Source organism: Lytechinus variegatus, chromosome 1 (genome assembly GCF_018143015.1).
Source record: "Lytechinus variegatus isolate NC3 chromosome 1, Lvar_3.0, whole genome shotgun sequence".
Taxonomy (NCBI): Eukaryota; Metazoa; Echinodermata; class Echinoidea; order Temnopleuroida; family Toxopneustidae; genus Lytechinus; species Lytechinus variegatus.
In genome coordinates, this window is record NC_054740.1 from 58,908,207 (window position 1) to 58,933,421 (window position 25,215).

The 25,215-nt window shown below is 34.7% G+C and overlaps 1 pseudogene; it reads right to left on the reverse strand.

Annotated features, from left to right (window-relative positions):
- Nucleotides 1-12,061, reverse strand: part of LOC121431191 — a 43,020-nt pseudogene extending 30,959 nt beyond the window's left edge.
- Between the last annotated feature and the right edge of the window lie 13,154 nt (nucleotides 12,062-25,215).

Below are 25,215 nucleotides of genomic sequence, written 5' to 3' on the forward strand. Positions count from 1 at the left end.
AGGTTGATGCAAAATCAGCACCCTATTGGTTCAAAAATTGAACCCTTGATTTGGGGTTCAAAAGTTGAACCCTGCGGTTGGGGTTCATTTTTGCACCCTGCGGGTTCAAAATTGCACCCCTAGGGGTTCAATTTGAAATTTAGGGGTGCAGTTTTGAACCCCAACCGCAGTGTTAAATTTTTAAACATAATTCTAGCAGGGCCTACTCTGATGAGAATTTAAACGAAATTGAAAGCATCAAATGGTTAAAATAGAAATCGATCGAGTTTCCCGCTCGCATTGATCATTTTTTAAAGTGATATTACATTATTCATGAACACATCATTTCAAAACCATTATTCAATTGCCTCTTCTTCATGCATAGGCGGATCCAGGTGGGGAACCGAGGGGCCCGGACCCCCCTATGGGTAGAGCAAAACAAGGTGGGAAAGAAAGAAAAAGGAAGGAAAAGAAAAGAGAAAAAAGGAAAGGAGGAAGACGAATTCATAAAATAAGATGAGAGGAAGACTTGGACAAAATATTTCATGTCACTATATAAAATTTTCGCTCGCGCTTAGCGCTCGCATTGCCTGTTAAGTGATCCACATATCTTGTTCAACACGGAGCTTAAATATCAAGTTTGGAAGTCAGTATACAAAACATATTTCTCCTTGGAAATCGAACTTTCATTAATTTTTTTGATTTATATATTGATTTTTAAAAAGTGCTCTGTAAAAATGTCAGTTTTATGGTCTGAATATTAACATTTTCCAATTGCGCTGCGCGTTCGCGTATTGTGATGTATCAGGTACCTATCAATTTTCATTTATTCCATAAAGTATTCAAAATATCCCTTTTCAGGTCTGATTGTCAAAACGCATCAGCTAGCGCTGCTATGCTTGCATTTTGTTTGGCGGGTTATGTATGTCTCAATATTGATTGTATAACAAACTACTTAAAATCCCCTTTTCATGACAGTTTATCAAAAAAAATTTCGGCTCGCGATTTGCGCTCGCATTAATGGTTAAAATAAATCAACTAGTTAATGATGCATCCTATTCATAAATAAAAAGGTGCTTGAAATGTTCAGTGTTCAGGCCATAATATCATCAGATTCCGCGCCCTCATTATGCATTAATACTAATATATCAATTTGATAATTAAATTGTCACTTTTGTGTTATCTCGCGCTTAGCAAGATGAATAGGAAGATATATAGTCATCATATTCATATGATAACATATCCTAAGGATGTCAAGGTCCTATGTCTCAAAATTAAAGTAATAATGAAACATATCAGCTCTTTATCAAGTGCGATTTATATCCACCTTACAAGTTTCCTACAAAGTGTTTGAAATATCAGATCGGAATATCAAATATTTTAAGCTCGCGCTTCGCGCTCGCTTTTATTTTCATGATAAAAGATTGTTTAGAATGCCTAGATTCTAGGTCTAAATCTGAAACACGCGCGCGCATTTTCATTCAGTTATCCAGTTTCAGATCACAATATCAAAAAATTCTGCTCGCCCTTTGTGCTCGTATTATTAATGTAGGAAGATCCCCTTTCTCATCCCTTTCATGATTTACAAAACATGAATAGAGTATCCCGTTCAAGGTCGAAATCTCGACTTTTTTACGTTCGCGCTTCGCGCTCGCATTATTTGATTGATGAAATATGTCATGTCTTCATGGCTAAATGCAAGCAGTCCTTAAAAGGCACTTTTCGATCAGTTAAAACGTATACAAACATTTTCTGTTCGCGCTTTGCGCTCGCAGTATTAATGTAGGAAGATCCCCTTTTTTCATGATTTAGGAAACATGAATAGAGTGTCCCGTTCTAGGTCTAAATCTAAAAATTTTCCGCTCGCATAAAATTGTTTAGTTATACTGTATAGCTATCCTGTTCATGATTACAAAAACTGATTAAATTTTTCCATTCTTTATGTAGAAATGTCAAAAAAATTTCAGCTCGCGCTTCGCGCTCGCATTATTTGATTGATAAAATATGTCATGTCTTCATGGCTAAATGCAAGCAGTCCTTAAAAGGCACTTTTCGATCAGTTCAAAACGTATGCAAACATTTTCTGCTCGCGCTTTGCGCTCGCATTAGTAATGTAGGAAGATCCCCTCTTTTTCATGATTTAGGAAACATGAATAGAGTGTCCCGTTCTAGGTCTAAATCTAAAATTTTTCCGCTCGCACTTTGCGCTCGCATAAAATTGTTTAGTTATACTGTATAGCTATCCTGTTCATGATTACAAAAACTGATTAAATTTTTCCATTCTTTATGTAGAACTGTCAAAAAATTTCAGCTCGCGCTTCGCGCTCGCATTATTTGATTGATGAAATATGTCATGTCTTCATGACTAAATGCAAGCAGTCCTTAAAAGGCACTTTTCGATCAGTTAAAACGTATACAAACATTTTCTGTTTGCGCTTTGCGCTCGCATTATTGATGTAGGAAGATCCCCTCTGTTTCATGATTTAGGAAACATGAAAAGAGTGTCCCGTTCTAGGTCTAAATCTAAAAATTTTCCGCTCGCACTTTGCGCTCGCATAAAATTGTTTAGTTATACTGTATAGCTATCCTGTTCATGATTACAAAAACTGATTAAATTTTTTTCATTCTTTATGTAGAAATGTCAAAAAATTTCAGCTCGCGCTTCGCGCTCGCATTATTTGATTGATGAAATATGTCATGTCTTCATGGCTAAATGCAAGCAGTCCTTAAAAGGCACTTTTCGATCAGTTCAAAACGTATGCAAACATTTTCTGCTCGCGCTTTGCGCTCGCATTATTGATGTAGGAAGATCCCCTCTTTTTCATGATTTAGGAAACATGAATAGAGTGTCCCGTTCTAGGTCTAAATCTAAAATTTTTCCGCTCGCACTTTGCGCTCGCATAAAATTGTTTAGTTATACTGTATAGCTATCCTGTTAATGATTACAAAAACTGATTAAAGTTTTCCATTCTTTATGTAGAAATGTCAAAATTTTTCAGCTCGCGCTTCGCGCTCGCATTATTTGATTGTTGAAATATATAACGTCTTCATGGCTAACTGTATGCAATCTTTAACAGGACTGTTAGGCCTAGCTTTCCGATCAGTTCAAAACGTTTATCAAAAATTTCTACTCGCGCTTCGCGTTCGAAGTAATTATTGCAGGCACATCTTTTTTCAGAATGTTCAAATTTTAAGAAAAAATAAATACAATTTCAAAAAAAAATTGCTCGCGCTTCGCGCAGGCATTATAAAATAAGGATTATGATAGTATACATTTATGTTGATTTAAAGAATAAAGCTAAGAAGTGACTTATAGGACTACCCCCTTCAAAGAAACAAACGAAAACAAAAACATCTTCGAGCGGCCGATCGGGGAAAATATGGCTGAAAAAAAAAATCAGAAGGCTGGATCCGCCCCTGATTCATGTGCCTATGAAATAAGATAATTTAACATGCATTTAAGGCACATATGATTGCCTGGGGGAGGGAGGGGCCGCCATTTTTCCGAAAAGTACACAGGGGCGCCAAAATCAGGTCGAATTTGGGCCCCCTCCCTTCGAAATCCTGGATCCGCGCCTGGTACAATGACACAAGTCATGACATAGATCTAACAAACCATGGAAGAACAATAAAACTGTTCACATGAAAATTCGGGTGACTCGTGAACCGTAAATACATGAAATAGGCGACGTGACGCCGGCTATACAGTGCGTATCAAAAAAAAGTTTACACTTTGAAAAAGCCCTGGGAATTAAAAAATATACTACATGCGGGTAATTTTTTCACATATAATCTTGGGTTTGGGTCTCATCTATCCAATGAAAGTAAAAGTTTTGACAGAATGTTACACTTGAGTGAGCACTGTCCATTTCTGTAAAGCTCGCAGAAATCTGTTTGCGCAGAAATGCTCGTTTTCATGCTGTGTCAAGGGGAAAGGACGAAATCAAACTTACACTACGAAAGATTTATCATACATTTCCCTTGCACTTTTAGTCAATTGGAATAAAACTGATAAATTCAAGCATTTTGTAACAATTTTGCCACCCAAATTGAAATGTCAACACTTAATAAGCACAACCTTTACCCTATTTTTGTCAGCTGGATCTGAGGACATAACTGAATCTGAACAAAAGTTTATATCAGACATCTCCAGCATTTTTTCACTACGTTTTTATCATTGAAAGTTTGTTTACATTTCATTCTTCATTTAATACTTGTTTCTCCGCACTTTTCCCTAGCTTAGCAATGATTAACAAAATGAAAATCAAGCTTAAGCCATTCCATGCAAAACACAGCTCAGTGTAAAGCAAATATCGTCACAATGGCCTCGGTGTGTAGGGAGTGGGGTGGGGCGAAATGCACTCTTCGAAGTGTTTTGGGCAAGGAAACAAGTCAAACAATGTAGAAGATATCTTCAAATCAATTTTACCAGCTAAATTCCATGTGTTCTTCATGATTAAGGTATACTTTTATTCGCATAACTATCTCAAATTTCTGCGCAAATCATTTTTCACTAACTTTTCAAAAGTAAGTGGTGCTCACTCAAGCGGAAATATTTTTCGACAGTTATATCGTCATTTGCTTTAATGGACCTGTACCAATCATAAAATGTGAAACAATCTTCAGGATATTACAAATATATAGTTTTACAGGATTTTTTCAAAGTGTAAACTTTTTTTTGATACGCACTGTATAATAGATAAAGACACACTATTGCAGGCCGCTGACCATGTGTAAAAGGGGATATAATCCACTTCCATTATTTATTAATTTATTTATTTAGTCTTTTCTACATGTCATGAAAATGTACAAAATGTGACCATCACAAAAGTAAATACATTAAATTTTTACATTAAAAGATGTATGATTATGATCATTTACATAAATGATTATACGAAAGTGGCAGACACGCAGTGGTATGACAATTTAAACAGATGCTTGAGCCGTTGTTACTGATTAATATTATTGTTGCAAGCGTGAAGCAGTATTGCCAGTTGGGGAATACCATCTCCAAATTTTGAACAATTTTGAGATTTTTAGAAGCCTTTGGGGATTTAGATAAATTTTGGGATTTTCTGTCCATTTTCAGGGATTTAAAAAAAAATGGTGAAAAGCAGTGAAATTCGCTTTTTCTAAGTAATATAACGCCAACAGTTCAAGATTGTAGACGTATGCAGCGCTTAAAAAACATTTGTATTAAGCGCTACATAAATGTTGAATCGTATCTCTACGTATACGATTTACTGTAGACAGTTAATGCATGTAATGTACTTGAGCGCATATCTTACGCGATTCAGTCGATGAATTTAGAATTTGTACAATATAATGGAAGTGTTGCCAAGCGACATCGATTGCATCGAAACCTTAAAAAAAAATCTTTGGGATTTGCGTTTCAATTTGGGGATTTTTCAAATGCCTTTGGAGGATTTCCTTCAGCTTGAACCTGGAAACACCTGCGTGAATGCGACTCCAGAGCCGGCTTCAAACTCCTGACACATGTGTCAGAGGTCTAAGGATAACGACACACGCTTGAGTGAGCACACTTCCTTAAAGTTTTGTAAAATATGACTTACGCAAAAAATAGGAAATAATTATAATATAAGGGAATGAAAGCCAACCTTGATATTTCTGTTAATCGAAATTCTTATCATAGAAACGTGCTGATATCGGTTTCTTCATTTATAGCGATTTCCGAAGCGGAATAGAAAGTATTTAATGATTTCGGGTGACGAGGCAAGCTGGATTTACCCACTACCTCTCTTCAGGAAAGATAGCTACATCCAGCTAGCTTGCCTCGTCATAGTTTGTCCATCACCTTTACCAACACGGAGATTATTTTTTTATTATTACTTAAAGGTCAAGTCCACCTCAGAAAAATGTTGATTTGAATCAATAGAGAAAACTCAGACAAGCACAATGCTGAAAATTTAATCAAAATCGGATGTAAAATAAGAAAGTTATGACATTTCAAAGTTTCGCTTATTTTTAACAAAATAGTTATATGAACGAGCCAGTTACATCCAAATGAGCGAGTTGATGATGTCACTCACTCACTATTTCTTTTGCTTTTTATTGTTTGAATTATACAATATTTCAATTTTTACGAATTTGATGATAAGGACCTCCTTGCCTGAAGCACAAAATGTGGAATTCCACGTGTTCAGGGAGGAATGACACTTCATTTCACATGACAATGACGAGAAAATTAAAATATTTCATATTTCATAAAATAAAATACAAAAGAAATAGTGAGTGAGTGATGTCATCAGTTTCCTCATTTGCATAGAGACCGAGATGTGCATATAACTGTTTTGTGAAATGAAGCGGAACTTTAAAATGCCATAACTTTCTTATTTTACATCCGATTTTGATGAATTTTTCAGTGTTATGCTTGTTGAATTTTTCTTTTTTATTCAAATCAAGTTTTTGTTTGGGTGGACTTGTCCTTTAAATACATGCTTGGGAAAGCGTGTAAACAATTGTGAAATTAGGTATCAAATGAAAAAAAACCTTATCAAATGTCAAGACGTATACAAGAATTAGGTGAAAGTGTCTGAAATGAACTTTTGTTTACGTCAAGATTCATTTCGCTTTATACCCTCAGATCCCCCTGGCACAAACAACCTGTCGTTATGTTTACCCATGCTAAGTTTTCGTTACAAAATAATTTGTTGAAACTAGTTTGTGTCTGTCTTATTTTCGTGGATATTGTTACAAAATGTAAAGCAAATTGAGTTTGGCTAATCGCCTTCTTCTTTGCCAGCGCATGAAAATCATCATTTTTGCGCAAACCAATTTTCCCGATGTTTGGAGAGTACGCATGCAAGAATGTCATTCTGTCAATAATCATAATTTCATCTGATAGAAGAGGCCAAAAACCGAAGATAAGAACATATATGTGACCAGCAACCCCATAACCAACAAAAAGTCACAGAGGAAGGGTCATGTAAATATATTGCTTAACAATAATGTCTTAAAAAAATAAATAAGGAAATTGGCCAATAGCTGAAAGCATAGTTCCTTCACTATACTGTCAAAATTTGAAATCGCGTAATAAAATTATAAAATATAGGATGTTGACACTATTTTTACCCAAGACAACTTATAAATACTACAAAGCGTGCACATTAATGTTTGATTTAACCCCGAACTTAAAGAAACTTTTTTTTGCCATATTTCTGAGGCTCTCACTGAATAACAAAATATGGGATTATTCCGGTAAATTTTCGAGCAGGAATTGTTTATAGACATCGGTTTATTTAGTCAGTAAGGGACGCAACATAAGATATCCAGGGGTGGGGGGCTGGCATTTCTTAAAAAAAAAAACTTGAATTGCAATATGAGCAACAAAAAAATGACTCACCATCAGAGTAAAAAAAAAAATGGTGCACTGACAAATCATCTGATAGGTGTAGAAAAAAAAAACTTGTCTCAATAGAATTAGGGGAAAAAATACTCGAAGAACAAAGGTAAAAATGTATCAACCCAATCTTCCAGCCCCCTCCCCTTGTGTATCTAGTCATGCTAATGGTGCGTCCCTAAAGGTCTGTAAGTCTAAACTCGTCGAACTCTCGGCAAATATTCGCTAAAAAAACTTCCGGTATCAGCGCTTCTCGCTAATAGGTCCATGCTAGCATAGAGGGAAGAGGTCTTGGCTGCAATCATAACGAGGTGAGTTCGAGTCCCAAGCAAGGTAAGCAACTTTTAAGAATCCATAGAAAGTTATCTTTTGTTATTTTTGGAGGGGGTACATAATGGAACTCTCCCTAATTTGCACCTTTCCAAAAAGGTACAAAGTTGTACCTTAAACGTGCGCCCAGTGTGACATTCTGGTCTGTAAAGATGAAAAATTGTTGAACCTATTTTTCTTAGTGTCTTGTTTATGCCCAATACTCAAACAATCATTGTTTAAAACTATTAGAAAAAATAAAAGTTAAAAAAAACTTGTTTAAAAAGTTTGAATAACTTGACATGCTTAAACAACTTGCTATTTTTCCGTGTATTGTTGATGTCGCACAAAAAACTTTTTCCGAAATTCAACAGGCAATTTATTTGGAAAAATCATGATAAATCAGACTCAGAGCGCCGAGCTAATCGACAGTGACAGTGATGATGTGCATTGATGATAAAAATTAAGATTCTGTACGTATTCAAAATTCATGTGGTTCATGTTCAATTTTCAATATTAAAGGTCAACTCCAACCCAGAAAAATGTTTATTTGAATAAAAAGAAGAAGATCAAACAAGATTAATGCTGAAAATTTCATCAAAATCGGATGTAAAATAAGAAAGTTATGACATTTTAAACTTTCGCTAATTTGTTATATGAACAACTCAGGGATATGCAAATGAGGCAGTCAATGGTGTCCATCACTTACTATTTTCCATGTGTTTTTTTTTAATATAAAATAATTCAATTTGTACAGATTTGATAAGGACCAAACTGATTGCACCACAAAATGGTAATTAAATATGTTCAGGAGGGGCGGGGGGGGGGATTTTGTTTCTTACAATGAGAATATTGAAATATTTCGTATTTCATACACTGAAATACAAAAAAAAGGTGAGCGGATGATGTCATCAATCCTTTCATTTGCATGCCAACCAGGATGTGCATATCACTGTTTTGTGAAATGAAGTGAAACTGTTAAACTTTCTTATTTTTCATTCGATTTTGATGAAATTTACAGTGATAAGATTGTTTTATTTTCTCTTTATTCAAATTAACTCTTGGTGGGGTGGACTTGTCCTTTAAACTTGTTTAAACTGACAAAAATGGGCAATATACTTAGGTTTTGTTCAACAGGAGCTAAATGGATGAAAAATATTATACAAAAAAAATTAAAAAACATTATGAATGGTAATTTTTTGAAAAAAAAAATGATTTAATTAATCTAGGATGAAAGCACTATCATATAATATCAAAATGAAACAACAATGGATAAGGGAAAAGTGGTGAATTAACAAAAAAATGACTTACAAAAAAATGACTGGTGGATTTATTTCCATTTGGAATGAAACTCTTCAAATGAAAATGCACTTTACTGCATTTGTATCACATGCGTGGGGGCTGTTCTCTCCTTTGACGGACTTTTGCTATAATTTTAACCAATATATATATATATATATATATAATATATATATATATATATATATGGCAGCTCGAAATTAATTTTTGTTTTTTGAAAGGGTAGACCTAATAGTCACTTTTGAGCATTATTCTTATAAATCAACATAAATATATCACACTCTCATAAGCCTTATCTGAATAGTGCGAGCGCGAAGCGCAAGCTATTTTTTATTTCATGTACTTTGTCCTAAAATTTTAACATTCTGGGCAATGTTTGTGATCCTAAACGAGATGTGTATCCAACTTAATAATTACTGGAAGCGCGAAGCGAGAGCATACATTTTTTTATATCGTTTTGATCTGATCAAAAAGGGATTTGTTATTGGCTGCATTTGACATTTCTACCTGAAGAACGGAAATTCTAATCATTTTTTGTAATCGTGTAAAGGATAAGTATTCAACTAAACAACTGATGCGAGCGCTAAGCGCAAGCGGAAAAAAACCTAGATTTACATCTAAATGGCCGGGAAACTCTATTCATGTTTTGTAAATCATAAAAATGAGTAATTGGATATTTTTAACGTATCTTTTCATCATCAGAAAAAAATGTGATATTTACCGTGTTTACACGTGATCGGCTTTGGGTTCAGAACCGCGAGCCGATGCAGAATCACCTTTTGGGTTTACCTTACACCGCGTTTACATCGGCTCGCGGTTCAGGGGAGCGTTTCATGAAAGGACTTGTCAGACGTTTTATCCGACAAGTCCTGTTTTGTCCGACAGTTACCATATTAACAGTGTCTCTCAGCCAATCAAAATCAAGGAAAGATGTCAGATCTGACAACTTGTCGGACAAAAATGTTGATGAAACGCTCCCCAGAATCGGCTTTTGGGGCAAAAACCTGAAATGATCCGCGCACCAACAATACGTCATAATTACCGTGTTTACACAGGGACACGGCTCGGGGGTTCGACACGCGAGCCGTGCTCAACACGGCAATTTTATGCTGTGTAAACGCGATCAGTGTGATCCGCGAGCCGTGTCGAACACGGCTTTTTCGATCCGCCAAAATCGTAGGTTTCAACCCGCGAGCCGAGTCAGACTCGGCAATTTTTCGTGTGTAAACAGAAAGCCGTGTCGAACTCTCTTGACCTAGGTCACTGCGCGTGCTTTCACTTTTGGCATTGTTGTTGTTCGCACGGACAAGATTCGATTCCGGCGGTGAATTTCCCGCCTTTAATTTGCGACGTCATAATTCTTCTTCCGTTCGAGATCCGCGAGCCGTGTTGAACTCGCCTTTTTATATGTACGTATAAACGCGATCTCTGATCCCTTCTTCGCAGTGTTCAACCCGGCTCGCGGATTCAACACGCGAGCCGAGTCAATGTGTAAACACGGTAAATAAAGACAACGCTGGATCCGTGCGCTTACTAGAACGTCATACTGGTAAAGTAAATGAAATGCGCGCCAATTGCCCATGCAGAATTGTTTACAAGCCGATTCTGCATCAGCTCGCGGTTCTGAACCTACTACTTTGGTGGTGCAAAATTACCGATTCTGAACCGAGAGCCGATGCAAGTTAATCGCGTTTACACGCTATGAAAAAGCCGATGCAAAAGCCGATCACATGTAAACACGGCAATTGTGACCTGAAACTGGATACTAATGATTTGAATAGAGAACAAGCAGCGCACCTGAAATAAACATGCGCGGGCGTGTTTTAGATTTCGACCTAGAATCTGGGCATTCTAAATAAATGCCATTTCTATCATGAAAATCACTAAAGCTCATTTAATATTCCGATATGAAAAGTGGTCAATCCAAGCTCTGTATTTCAAGCACTTTGTAGGAAATTTGTGAGATGGATACGGATCACAGTTAAAAAAGAGCCAATATGTTTTATTATTATTACTATGAGGTTTAACATAGGACCGGAACATTCTAAGAATATTATGACATCATATGAAAATGATGACTATCTACCTATTTCTCTTCATAAGCGCAAGATGAAATTTGTCGATATTCCATTCTGGACAAAAGGACAATTTGATTATCAAATTAATATATTATTTATTAATCTAATAAGCCTATTGAGAACACGAAATCTGTTAATGTATTATAGCCTGAAAACTGGACATTTAAAGCACTTTGTAATAATGAATAAGATGCATGAGTTTCAACAATCAATGCGAGCGCAAATCGCGAAACAAAATTTTTGATACACTGCCATAAAATGGGGATTTCAAGTAGTTTGTTACAGAATTAATACTGAGACATACATAACTCACCAATCAAAATGCGAACGTGCAGCGCTAGCTGATATGTTTTGACAATCTGACCTGAATAGGGATGTTTTGAGAACTTTATGGAATACAGGAAAATACATGAAATAACAAATTAGGTACCTGGCAAATCAAATTTTTACAAAGCACGTTTTAACAATGAATTAGTTTATCAAACAAAATAACGAAAGTTCGATTTCCGAGCTGATAATTGTTTTGTAAATTGACTTCAAAATTTGATATTTTAAGCTGTAAATCACCCAAGAGGCAATGCGAGCGCGAAGCGCTAGAGAAAATCTTAAATAGTGACATGATTTTTTTCCAAGTCTTCCCCTCATCTTATTTTATTCATTCGTCTTTCTCCTCCCATATTCCTCCCTTTTTCTTCTATCTTTTCCCTTCTTCTATTTTCTCTCCCACCTTCTTTTTCCTTTTTTTAGCTCCGCTAATATGGGGGCCCGGGCCCCTCGGCCACCCTGGAGGATATTGCTTTGATAAAACAGCAGGCGAACTTCCCCTTCAATTATCATGATTATCAGCTTTCGAAGATGAATCTACATGTAGTACGCTCCCCTCCCCCACGCACGCGTCTCGATCCATCCGTCTCAAATACACGAGTGTTAATTAAAGACATAGTGAATTAATATTAATTTACTTACCATCACCTTCAGTCTGTGCTCTGGCTGATGTTGCCAAAAAGCACAGGACTAGATAAACTGCAAACTTCATTTTGATGTTGAGATGACACCACATGTAGAGACTAAAGAGAAGACCTCCGTAGTGTTTCTCTCTCGATGAATGCCAACTATGACAACCTCACGAGCCGAACGCGTCATTTTATCTTCTTGGCGGTTCTTCCAGAAAACCGTAAGATCCAGACTCTCGCAAAACACTTGCCTCTTGCGATCAAGATTAAGAGCTACCAGCATGCTTGTGCGGATATGGCAGAAGTGAAATCATGTTTCGAGGACGAAAGGGCGTCCCAGAGGTGTAAAACACTTAAAATTGATATAAGTATCTGATATAAGTATCTGCAAGGTGAGCCAGTGCCTGGAGTTTTAAAAAATAAAAAAAAATGAAAAGTAAAGTTCACTTTTTGCTAACATGATTTGACTACACATGTACCAGGACCATCTATCCAGCACTGACAGTGTCAATTCAACGCAAACTAATTCCACGGTCCAGTTGTTACAAGCTACCGACATTTAATCAAAAGGCTACTGGTTCCATTTCCGGTACAATGCAAATTATTGTTACGACTTGCTATATTTCGTAACACAGATATATCCTTTTGATCCGTCCTCTTAGTTTAAATATCGAAAAATAATCCCCGATTGTGAATATGGTCGGTTTTGTGAACGCTGTCCATACTTCGATATATTATGCGAGCGAGAAAATGCATTACAAGTTTCACTTTAAGAAGAGAAGTCGCATAGTAGATCATTCAACCGATGATCGCCTAGCATTTTAATTAAATTCCGACCAATCATAATAATTCGAGAGGTAGTCAGAGGGAAACGAGGTAAAGGGAAAAAAAACAATAAAAGGCACGGGAAGGGTACGAGCAAGAAATAGATGATTTAAATGCGATTACAATGTAATAGGAAAAAGAAAAGAATACTATTTCATTTTGGTTGAAATTAGAACAATCTAAGGCGCATTGTTAGAAGAGACTGGAATATTACCATTTTTGTAGCATTCATAGTAGAATTGTTTCAATTTCAGTGAGATAGAATACCCAAATAGTGATGCCATTTGCTCATCCGATGACGGAAGGATTTTACTAACAGCTACTAAAATAAATGTTACAAAAATATATACATTTGACAATGCTTCTGCCGAGAAAAAGGATAAAAGTTTTTTTTTGGCGATTGTGATTTGATATGATTGTAAGTGCATACGTGTTAATCATGGAAGATGATTTTAACTGTGGAAACGAACCAATTGTGGACTTGTTTATGCTAACTCTCGCGGGAACTCGACAGGACAGCGTTTTGCTGATTAAAACGCAAAGCTGGTATATAAACAATTACCTAGGAATCATTTTACGACTAGGTTATAGTGGGTGACCGTATTAGCCCAGTCTTTTTAACTTTTCACTTGGAACAAATTAACTCCAAGTGATTTCAAGACAATAAAGGTTGTTTCTCTCTGTAGCAAAAACACAAATTCGTCACATTGGGGGCTCCTAATTAAGCCTACGGATAAGGGGTAGGCCTTCGGCGGGCTATTGCGGGAATATGCGTCAAAGTTCTTGAACGTAATTGCATGCAGCGTGCAGAGCAATGCTTCCTCTAACTTTTCCAAGAGATTTCATTCACATAAAAGTTGTTTTAATATGTAGAAAACACCCTTTGCCCACATTCCCATCTAAGGAATATACACCTTTCTATCGCTATACGAACATTACATGTATTTATGCGTGTTAAGTCACACCAACAAAGGCGAGGAGGACCGATTTAATCTATTGTACTTTCTTTAAAGGCATGCCATCGATGGCGTCTAGTCGATATCAAAAGTGTGACCAAGACTCGGAGGTTGGTTTTTGGTGTCACTTTATTGCAATGTCGAGTAATACATTCGGATGTATTTGCGCTTTATCTAAGCAAGTTAAGACATTAATACAGTTATGGAGCATATCAATATTCTCGTTGATGTATCCTCTCCTTGTCGAATGCTGATATTTTGCATTAGTTGTTGGTGTTAATAACAAAACAGAAAGAAAACCGAAAACATGGAAATTTTGGCATAAATTCTCACATTTTTCGAAAAATATTAATCGGACAGTCCCGAAAACGATAGCAATCGATTTATAATATCTTAATCATAGTGAATTACGTATTCATTTCAAAATTTTCCCATTGTTTGTGCAAAAAATATTAAGGATAAAGCATATCAATTATTTTTGGCAGCCATCTTGGATTTATGCAAATTAGATGCCTTTCCCCTATTCGGATAGTTTGGGACTCTTAGCATGTTGTACTAGGGACCTCACAGAAATGCACTGTGGTGAAAAAAAAACTGTAGCAATTTGGTCTAAGTTTGGTCAAGATTTGGGCTAAAATGACTGGACTATATATATAGACGACAGATCTTACTCTCGGGCATTTTTATCAAAGTGGAGACAATGGTAGAGTGTGGATTCGAACTCACGCAACCTTGCTGTTAAGAGTCCAAAGCTCTAACCACTGGACCGCACGACCCGTGTATTCCATGCAATAAAACACTACCGGTATATCAGAAACAAAATGGCTGCATGCAAGCTAAGATGGTTGATGTCTATGGGGGGGGGGGAGGGGTTATCAAAAGTAATGCAATCGAGAATACATTTCTGGCTCGTTTAAAGTGAGTTTATTGACTACACGTTTACTAATCAGGTCTTCACAACCAGACCATTCGTAGGTTTTCCTGTCCAATTTTATCAGATTTGTATTAAATTCATTTTATTCACGTTCTAACGATTGTATATTTTTCAACTCTCTGCACACATGGTTCATGTTCCTTTATTTTCGTATAATTCGTTTAAATGCTTTTAAAATTAAATGGAGAAATAAAGTGGTTCAAATTAATGACCAAAAGTTGTCATTCTGGACTTTTTGCTTTTCCTATGAGGAAACTCTCTACCACCCACCTATTCCTTTGAAAATGCAAGTGAAATCACTATGGAGAGCTGAGTGGCTTTTGTCGGAAGTTGTGGACCGGCACAGCATCGGAATCTCTTGACTCTGGACAAAGACATATTTGCAATTGTTCGTACTGTGCTCGTACTGGATGATCTGCTATCCATTGTGATTTTAATTGCATTTTCAAAGCAATCGATGCGTTGTAGATTTTCCCCGTAGTAGGAGCGAAAACTCCCTATTAATTCCTTGCCGACGGAACGGTCATTCAATTTCAGCCTCAAGACCGTTTTCAATTCATCCATAGGCGCACACACATTTGCAAATTAAACGTCCAAATTCAGAAATATTTTTCCGTTTATTTTCTTATCACGTCATGATTTTTTTTTGAAACTCACATTATCTTCAAATTCAAGAGGGGCCACACCTCTGTTTTAATGGGGAGGGGGCGGGCCGGCTGTGCCCCCCCCCTGGATCCGCCAGTGATGTACCCTCCTCGGGCTGCCGCCATGGTAGTGTATAAACAGAATTAATGGACGTCGGAACTTGAAGGTCTATAGATGAAAGTGGAGTGAAACGATATGACAATTGCATGATCATTTAATAGGAGATGGAATGGAAAGTAAAATGAGCGTATAAAAACAAAAATGAAAATGCTTGCATATTCGTGGATCCGAATTGCTTAACATTCGTAAAGAGGGTGCCGGTGCGAAATTGAAAACAGTTAATTTATCGCTCTTTTACATGATTACATGAATGTGCTACATTATCTTGCTTTCTGAAATGTTGATTTCATTATTCTTTTTCATGGATGTTTATCTGTTATACATGTAATATGTGACCTTATGTTTTAATGTTTGTGATTTTTATGCACAGACCAATAAAAAACAGCTTTTGCTGAATAGGTCTTGCCGTGTTGAAATATATATATATATATATATATATATATATATAAATCATTCTAATTATTTATAAATTGGATGATTACATAGTTAAATCAGATGAAATTTACGATAAATTGGACGGGAAAAAACCCTTATTACTATGGGGGGGGGGGACATTAAATTATGCTGCCAGGGGTTCTTTCTACTGGAAAACAGTGGCATAGACAGGTCTTCATAGGAGGTTGGAGGCCTTCCATATCGACCAACTGAATGATGCATACATGTACACGTTATGCATGTGTTTATGATGGTGTGGGTGTGTGTGGGGTGTGTACGTGTATATGAAGAGCTCACTTGCAAAAGGGGTTAGGTCCATTTTTCATCAAATTCGATTTTTATGTCTTAATGTATAGATTTTTAGAAGCTCTATTAGATGATACCAAAGAAAAGTTGAAATTCCTATTAAAAAGTGAACTAAAATTGTAAAGAAAAATCCCTTTTTTTCAAAAGGCGTTAGGTCCATTTCAGTTTAGCTGCCGAATATGTAAGGTCCACACACAATATTTTTTAAAAATAATATCTTTAAAAATATGAAGACAGGTAGATTTCTCTTTTACCCAATTTTATGTTCTCATGGGAGAATATCATGAAAATTCAGTTTCGCACAAGAATATTGCATTATGGGCGAATTGAAAAAAAAAAATGATTTTCTTGGAGTGGACCTAACCCCTTTTGCAACTAAACTCTTCTGAAGAACTCATTTGTCAAAAGGGGTTATGTCAATTTTTCATAAATTTTATTGTTTTCTGTCTCTAAACCTCTAAATTTTTAGTCACTCTGATGATACCAAAGACAATTTGAAATTCAAATGAAAACGTGAATGAAAGTGGCAAAGAAAAATCACTTTTTAATCAAAAGAGATTTGATTCATTTCAGTTTACTTGCAAAAGGGGTTAGGTCCACAATGATATATTTCTTTCTATGTAGAAAGAAATTGAAGACAGGTAGGCCTATATTTCTTTTATAGCCAAATTTGTGTTCACATGATAGGGAAATACATCATGACAATTTAGTTTCTCCTAAGAATATTGCAATAAGTGAAAATGAAAATCATGGTTTTTCTCTGAATAGTCCAAAATGGACCTAACCCCTTTTGTAACTTAATTCTTCATATACTGATAAATATATGTGTGCGCGTGTTACGTCACTGCAAACACACATTGTTGCATTCGATCCGCGGACCTTGTGTTTCAAATCTGGACACATATTCACTGAGCCACAACGCCTGCACATTATGCTGAACATAATCAGATAAAAAAAATTGGTATATGGGGACAATTTTTCTTTAAAGTTGGGAAAGATATGGATAATAAGCAAGCAAAAGAAAATCTCAGTTTATGATAGATTAATTTCAAAAGTTCAATCTATTTAGAGGCCAAATAGATTGAACATTTAAGGGGAATCACGCCTTTGTCGTAAAATTGTACGTGTAAAAGGTAAAAATAAATGAAATATAGTGGTGAAAGATTGAAGGAAATCGGACAAGCAATACGAACTTTTTGGCTTGTTTAATATCAAGATCCATAAGACTATGTAGATTTGAAATTGGCAGGGTAAATTATGACGAGGGGCAAGGAAAGATTTCCCACAGGCCATTTACTTAATTTTCAGGGATTTGTGGTTTTCTCATGTGCCCATTCCCCTAGGGCAGTAATCTGAATATAACCCAGGAAGTATGTTGTTTTATGTCCTCATGAAAGAAAATATAAGTTAAAGTAAAACTTTTGAAATTTTAGCCATTTTATGTATTGGGGTACATGGAAAAGTAGTCCTTGCCTTACATCACTATGACATCACCTATGCTGTCTATTCGAAGTCTACATGGGTAAAATGATTACCAATATTCACAACTGTAAAAAAATCATAACTTTTCTTCATTGATTGTCCGATATTGTTCAAATTTTTACCTATCATCTTGTCTGATTTTTCATTCCCTCTAAAACCAATGTTTATTTGCGTTGAATTGCGCTTTAACCTGTTGACAAATGATTTTTGTTATCCCCATAGGTGTTATACAGGGATCATCAGGTTCCTGTATGCTATGGGTTAAAGACCAAATCCTACCTCACGAAAAATCGATATGCCTTGATAAGGGCAATGTCACTGGTAATGGTATACCTTGTTGACTAGCTTTGATATTCTTCGAGACGCTTTCGAGAGGACAATGATCACTTTTTAGGAACCAAAACCATCCAGCATAAATCACCAAGAGTGTTTCAAAGACATATCGGATGCAGGCAAGGTTTGCTACATGGGCGTGACCAAGTAAATTAACTCAGATTATCATAATTTATTGGCTACCTTAATGTAAAGTCGACCCCAAAATAAGTTTAATAAAAAGAGAAAAATCAAACAAACTCATTTTACATTTTCTTTTTTTACAAAACAGTTATTATGCACAACCCAGTTATATTGCAAAATTTGCAATATAAATTATTTAATAGGAAAATCGATAGTGTTACTACCTCATCTTTTTGTTCGTATTTTATTGTATGAATTTTGCATTTTTCTTCTGTTTATGCAGATTTTACAATTCATAAAATCACATTACAACAATGACATTTCAGTATATTCAGGGATGAATCAAACTTTCTTTTATATTATAATGAGGATACAAATGACATGTTTAATTTCATATGATAAAATACAACCGAATACCACTTTTCCATACTGACAGGGATGTAAATATATGTTTTTTATGAGATTAAGTAAAACTTGAAATTGTCATACGTTTCTTTTTTAAAATGAAATGCTATATTTTTGTATATATCTTTACATCGAGATCAGAAAATAATATAGAATTTCACCCTTTTCCCTTTTTTCATGATCATGGAAGTTTCTTGGAAGCATGGCCCCCAAACCACCCCCCATCTATACGCAAGTGAGAAAAATCGTCATTATGAAAGATTTGAATATGTAGACAGCTCATATAAAAAGCTTAACATTTTGAGTGGTACAAACAAGGCATGGGGGACACAATTTAATTCAAATCTCAGTTAGCAAGCATTTTTGACTGGATTTCATTGTAAAATGTATTTTATGATGAATACAATAGCGAAAATCAGACATATGAACCAAACTTTTCTTTACAGTCGCTGGAGATTGAAGCAAGCGAGCAAAATGTTTAACCTTTTCCGAATAAAGATCTGTTTGGGGTAGATTAAAGACAAATTTGTTTTCTTTCTAATATTCGGCCGTCCTTGCCCAATAATGGTAATCTCACTGGTAGTGGTAACCTTGTCGATCTGCTTTGATATTCTTAGAGACGCTTTCGAGAGGATATTGATCGCCTATTAGGAAGCAAAAACCTCCAGCAGAATTCGCCAAGAGTGTTTCACAGACATATCGGATGCAAGTTTGTTAACTTGAGGTGATCACGCGATTGTGGACTGGATTAACCATAATTAATTGACTAGCTAAATGCCAAGTCCACCCCCCCCCCCCCATTTTTATCGGTTCGCTGTAAAAATGGAAGAGGTCAAAAATGCAAGGATGGAAATGGCAAAGGAAATCTGGCAAAAGTTGAAAATTGCAGAGGAGAAAATGACATAGGTAGAAATGACAGAGATAAAATGGCACAGATTAAAATGGAAGAGGTAAAATGGCAGAGGTGAAAATGACTGAGGTAAAAATTGCAGGGGTAAAAATGGTAGAGGTAAAAATAACAAGGGTTAAACCCTCATGAAATCAAAACGTCAGAGATAATCTCCCGCAAATACTGGCTTCTTTTATACATGTATATATATATATATATATATATATATATATATATATATATATATATATATATATATATATATATATATACATATATATATATATATATATATAAAGGGAATTTTTAATTGCAATGGACTAAAACGGACTTCAATGGACTAATGGGGTGTTGCAAGAAACTTACGATCAATTGCAAGTCTATTTTTGGTCCTTAAATCAATCACATGTCTTGCAGTTAATTGCAAATTAGTGATTGATTGCTAATCTGCTCCTTGAAACAAGAAGTTTAATCTGATGTCAACCAACTCGCAACTCGCAACTGATCTGAGAGTGCGAAAATGTTTATTCGTTTATTCTAATACTCATTTGTTGTCGTTGAAAACTTACATGCCTGTTAATTTATGTTCTGTTTTCCCATTCTACTCTATCAATAATGATGATTTTCTTAACTGTGTAAAACAAACTAACAATCAACTTATAACATATGATGATTTAAATAATATGAGTGAAGATATAAGACTAAATGATTCTGCTCCTATTCTCGATTTTGAATTTGATCAACAATATGTAAATGATTGCAAATACTATTCCGATGATGACTTCAAAGAATCTATTGACCCTAATTTGGTACAGTTCAGTGCTATCCACTTTAATTCGAGGAGCATGGTAAAAAATTTCGATCAAATTTCTGCGTACCTGAGCAGCCTTTCTTTCAACTTTACTGTTATAGGTATAACTGAGACTTGGTTAAACGCTGAAAACGAAAATCGGTTCATATTGGAGGGTTATGATTTTGTCAATAATAATAGAAAAGACGGTAGAGGAGGAGGCGTTGGAGTATATTTAGATGAACGATTACTCTATCAGTTACGCAATGATCTAAATCCGACATGTTCTTCGTGTGAATCTATTTTCATTGAAATCAATATACCTAATGTTAAAAGTATTATAGTTGGAATAATCTATAGGCCCCCGAAATCCAATCTTCGTCAATACGCTGAATATTTTTCCGATTTATTGCAAAAACTTTCAAAAGAAAACAAACAAATATATCTACTTGGAGATTATAATATTAATTTATTGAATATGACTTCAAATAATACTATTAATTTAATGAATACAATTGCACAATATGGCTTTTATATCAAAATTAACTTGCCAACTCGTGTAACTAATACATCTCAATCTATTATTGACAATATATTAACAAATGAAAGTGATATTATCTCGGGTGTGCTTTATTCTCCAATAACTGATCACATGCCAATTTTTTGTTACAAGAAAGGAACTTTCAGGAATGATTCAGCTCAATATTATACTTCAAGGAAAATCAATGAATCAACGATCAATAGTTTTTCTGTTGAACTGTATAACGTTGACTGGAGTGAAGTACTAGCATGTATCGATGCTGAAAAATCTTATAATTTATTCATGAAAATTTTTATCAAACTTTATGATAAACATTTTCCTCTTCAACAACAAAGAAGGAGAAGAAGAAATAGAAAACCGTGGGTTACCAACAAAATTCTAAGATTAATTAGAAAAAAGAATAAATGTTTCAAAATATTTTGCCAAACTAAACTTGCCAGTAACGAGAGAAAATTTAAAAAAATCAGAAACAAACTTATTAATATCATTCGTATATCTCGTCAAGAATATTACAAAAAAATATTATATATGAATCAGAGTAGTATAAAAAAGACATGGAAAACTATTAATGAGTTATTAGGTAAGAAGAAAAATCTAATCCCCAAAGTGTTTAAATGTGATCAAAAAATATATTCTCAACCAACTGAAATATCTGATGCATTCAATGAGTATTTTGTAAATATTGGAAAAAAATATTAGTGATATGGTCCCACAATCTATTCATTCTTCTCATTTTTATTGTCGAACAAATGTGGTTGGTTCCTTATTTTTATCACCTGTACATATAAATGAATTGATTAATATTTGTAAATGCCTTAAAAGTAGTGCAAGTTGTGGAATTGATAACGTAAATTGTAAAGTTGTTAAGCGTGTCATTTATGCCATTGCCTTGCCTTTAACTCATGTATTTAATCTGTCTTTTGTAACTGGGAAAGTACCTTCAAAACTCAAAGAATCTAAAGTAATTCCCGTTTTTAAGAAAGATGACCCCGATAAATTTGTAAATTATAGACCAATATCCCTCTTACCATGTTTCTCTAAATTGCTTGAACGAATAGTATATAATCGATTACATAAGTTTTTAAACAGTAATGATATCTTAAGTGATTCTCAATACGGATTTCGACCCACTTTTTCCTGTGAGCATGTTCTTTTAAAAGTTAAACAAAAAATAATGGATTCATTTATTGCTGACGAACACATAATTGGAGTTTTCTTAGATCTATCTAAAGCTTTCGATTCTATGGACCACTCATTACTTTTATTTAAACTTAATCAATATGGAATTCGAGGGATCGCGTTAGACTGGTTTAGGGATTATCTTTTAAATAGGGTTCAACATACATTTGTCCACGGTGTCTTATCTTCTTCATTAAATGTTTCCGTTGGGGTACCGCAAGGATCAATTTTAGGCCCCTTGTTATTTCTTTTATATATAAACGACCTTTGTAAATCATCTAATTTGTTAACCTTTTATCAATTTGCTGATGACACAAGTATTTTTTATTCTTCTAAAGATTTAAATAATACCATCCACGTCCTGAACAATGAACTCCAAAATGTTTCCGACTGGTTAAAAGCAAATAAGTTGTCCCTGAATATAAATAAAACTAGATGCATCTATTTTCAAAAAAATAAATCTTTAACACGAACCCATACTGACAAATCTAATAATAATAATTCAATTGACAACGATCGTATTCACATTTATATCGACAATAAACGTATCGAATTAAGTAATTCCATTAACTTTTTAGGTGTCACATTGGATAATCTTTTGAGTTTTAAGTACCATATGATAAATGTATTACATAAGATAAGTAGGAATACTGGTTTACTTTATAAACTTAAGCATAGTTTGCTTCATAAAAATCTGATAACTCTATACCATTCCTTAATTTTCCCTTATTTAAAATATTGCAATATTGTCTGGTCTACCAATGTAACCTCATATGAATTGTACTCAATATACAAAATTCAAAAGAAATGTTTAAGAATAATTACTAATTCTCATTACCTAGCACCATCCGCACCTTTATTTAAGAAATTGTCTTTACTTAATATATATGATATCAATAAACAAGAAATCGCAATATTTATGTATAAGTACAAGAAGAGGTTGTTACCCACTCCTTTTTCAGATCTTTTTCAATATAATAATCAAATTCATAACCATAATACCCGCTCTTCCAATAAATTTCATCTATGGTCTATCAAGTCTTGTCACGAAGCTAAATCATTAAGTTATGTAGGTCCCAAACAATGGAATGAGATTCCCCAAATAATATCTAATTCACAATTTATATCTTCCTTTAGAAAACAGTACAAAAAATTTCTAGTGAATGATTATTAATTTTCGCAGTTGATATGGCAATGCACTACTTGTACCCTATCTACCCCCCCCCCCCCTTTGATTCGTGTCTTTTTGTATTTTTTGTTGTTTTCTCTGTCCCTTTTCCTACATTGTATTCACTACAATGATATGATATTCTGGTTTTTCTTTTTCATTAATATTGTTGTCTTTTTACTATGTTTTGGCGATCCAGCCTTACAGGTTTCTGATAACCTTCATGGAAAGCCACGCAATGTATTATATTATCTAATCACATTATTTGATGTTTCTTTGTATTTTTATCCTATTTTGCGAAATAAAGATTGAATTGAATTGAATTGATGTGCTACAGCTAACGTTGATCTATCAGTTGTAAAATTGCAACAAAATATTTGCAATTGATCGCAAATATTTTCTTACAACACCCCCGTAGTCTTCATCTCAACCTTACATGGGTAATTTGCATGACATATTCCTACGTTCGGTTTTATCACAAAGCTTACATCCGCGGACTATGGTTATAATTAGTCCATTTCTGGTAATTCTCATATGACTCCGGTGACTTAAAGGTATTGTTTAACTTTGTGAGCAGCCGATTTAAAAAATTCTCAAACCAAGATGAAACATGTGTACAAGTGCATGTATTAGAACTAATAAACCCTGATAACAACCATTATTGAGAATGAAAAGCGAAAACTACAAGGCAAACCCCGATTTTGTAAATAGGCGTCTTATAGACACCTAAATAGTACACGTAAGTGTATGGGATGAAATTAAGATGGTGTTTCCGGTCACTTTATATTTCAATTTTTGAAGCACTAAATAATTATTTTCGAACGCAATTTTTTCTGGGCTTCATTTTTGTAACATATCCCAGACACAGGCGACAAGTGTGACCTTCTAGCTCAGATTTTTTAAAAGTCAAACCAATGTTAACCAATCACTTTAAAGACGCCGGTGTAAATTAGGGGTGGGGGCATATTCTGGCCTCTTTGTGGAAGGGGGGGAAGGTAATTTTTACAAAGATATGTCTACTATTTCAATTCAATTTACGCGTTACTGATGATATTGATCAAATCAGTACCGTTATAGTAATATTTCCCATCTCATTACGATCTTACTAATATTTATAAGGGAATGAAAAACTTATTTACACAACGAGATGTACATATATTTCAAAGCTGAATTAAATTTTGTGCCAAACTTTAAAAATTTTGTGCCAAACTTTAATTTTGCATCTTCACTGAATATGACTGTAAAGATTATTCAAAATCTTTCGTTTCTGCCATCTTTTCCTTTTCAAATGCATCATTGAACTAATTCCTCGTTTTCGGAAGTTTATATTGTGGCCTTTGATGTATTATAATTCATGTAATTTATTTCATTAGGTACCATTATATATTCCACATGATAATATTCCCTTCTTTTTCCATTCTCGTATCAGCTGCAACCAGTGAGGAAATAAGTTTTCATTTAACAAATCTCGACTGATTATCCCCGTTTGCTCATTTTGACATAACAACTTTGTATTTTTCTTTTCTTTTATTCCTCTGTAAAAAAACCTAACTTCCCTCGTTCTCATTGATAGTCTGTATGTGTTTTCATACTGTATTTTTTTTATGTTTCATGTTTTCCGAAAAAATTATTCTCATTCAGATGTACTTTACTGGAGGTGTCACGCGCGTAAAACATTCCCCATAGACTTGTGTGTTAAAATGGCACTTTTGAAAAATTCATAAAAAATAAATGTGAAATTGGAGGGTACAATGTTTACTACCATTGAATAGGATATATATCTGACATTCCATATCTGACCAGGAGAGGGTACCGTAGACAGCTCATTTTAAAAATAAATCGCCATTTATGAAGATAACTATGAATGGATCAAATTCATCAACTGAAACAGTAAAATAGCCCTAATTAGTCCGCCAGTCAAAAAATAGTTAAAAGTCACTTATTTATCTTCCCAATTTGGGCGAAGGAAGTTCAGTAGATACCATTTCTAGAATCAGTGTTAGATTTTAAATCATATTCATACATTTATGTCACTCACCAATATCAAATTGAAAAAAAATCGAATGGGTTGGGTCTAACGAATATCTTGAGCCCTCCTGATGTAAT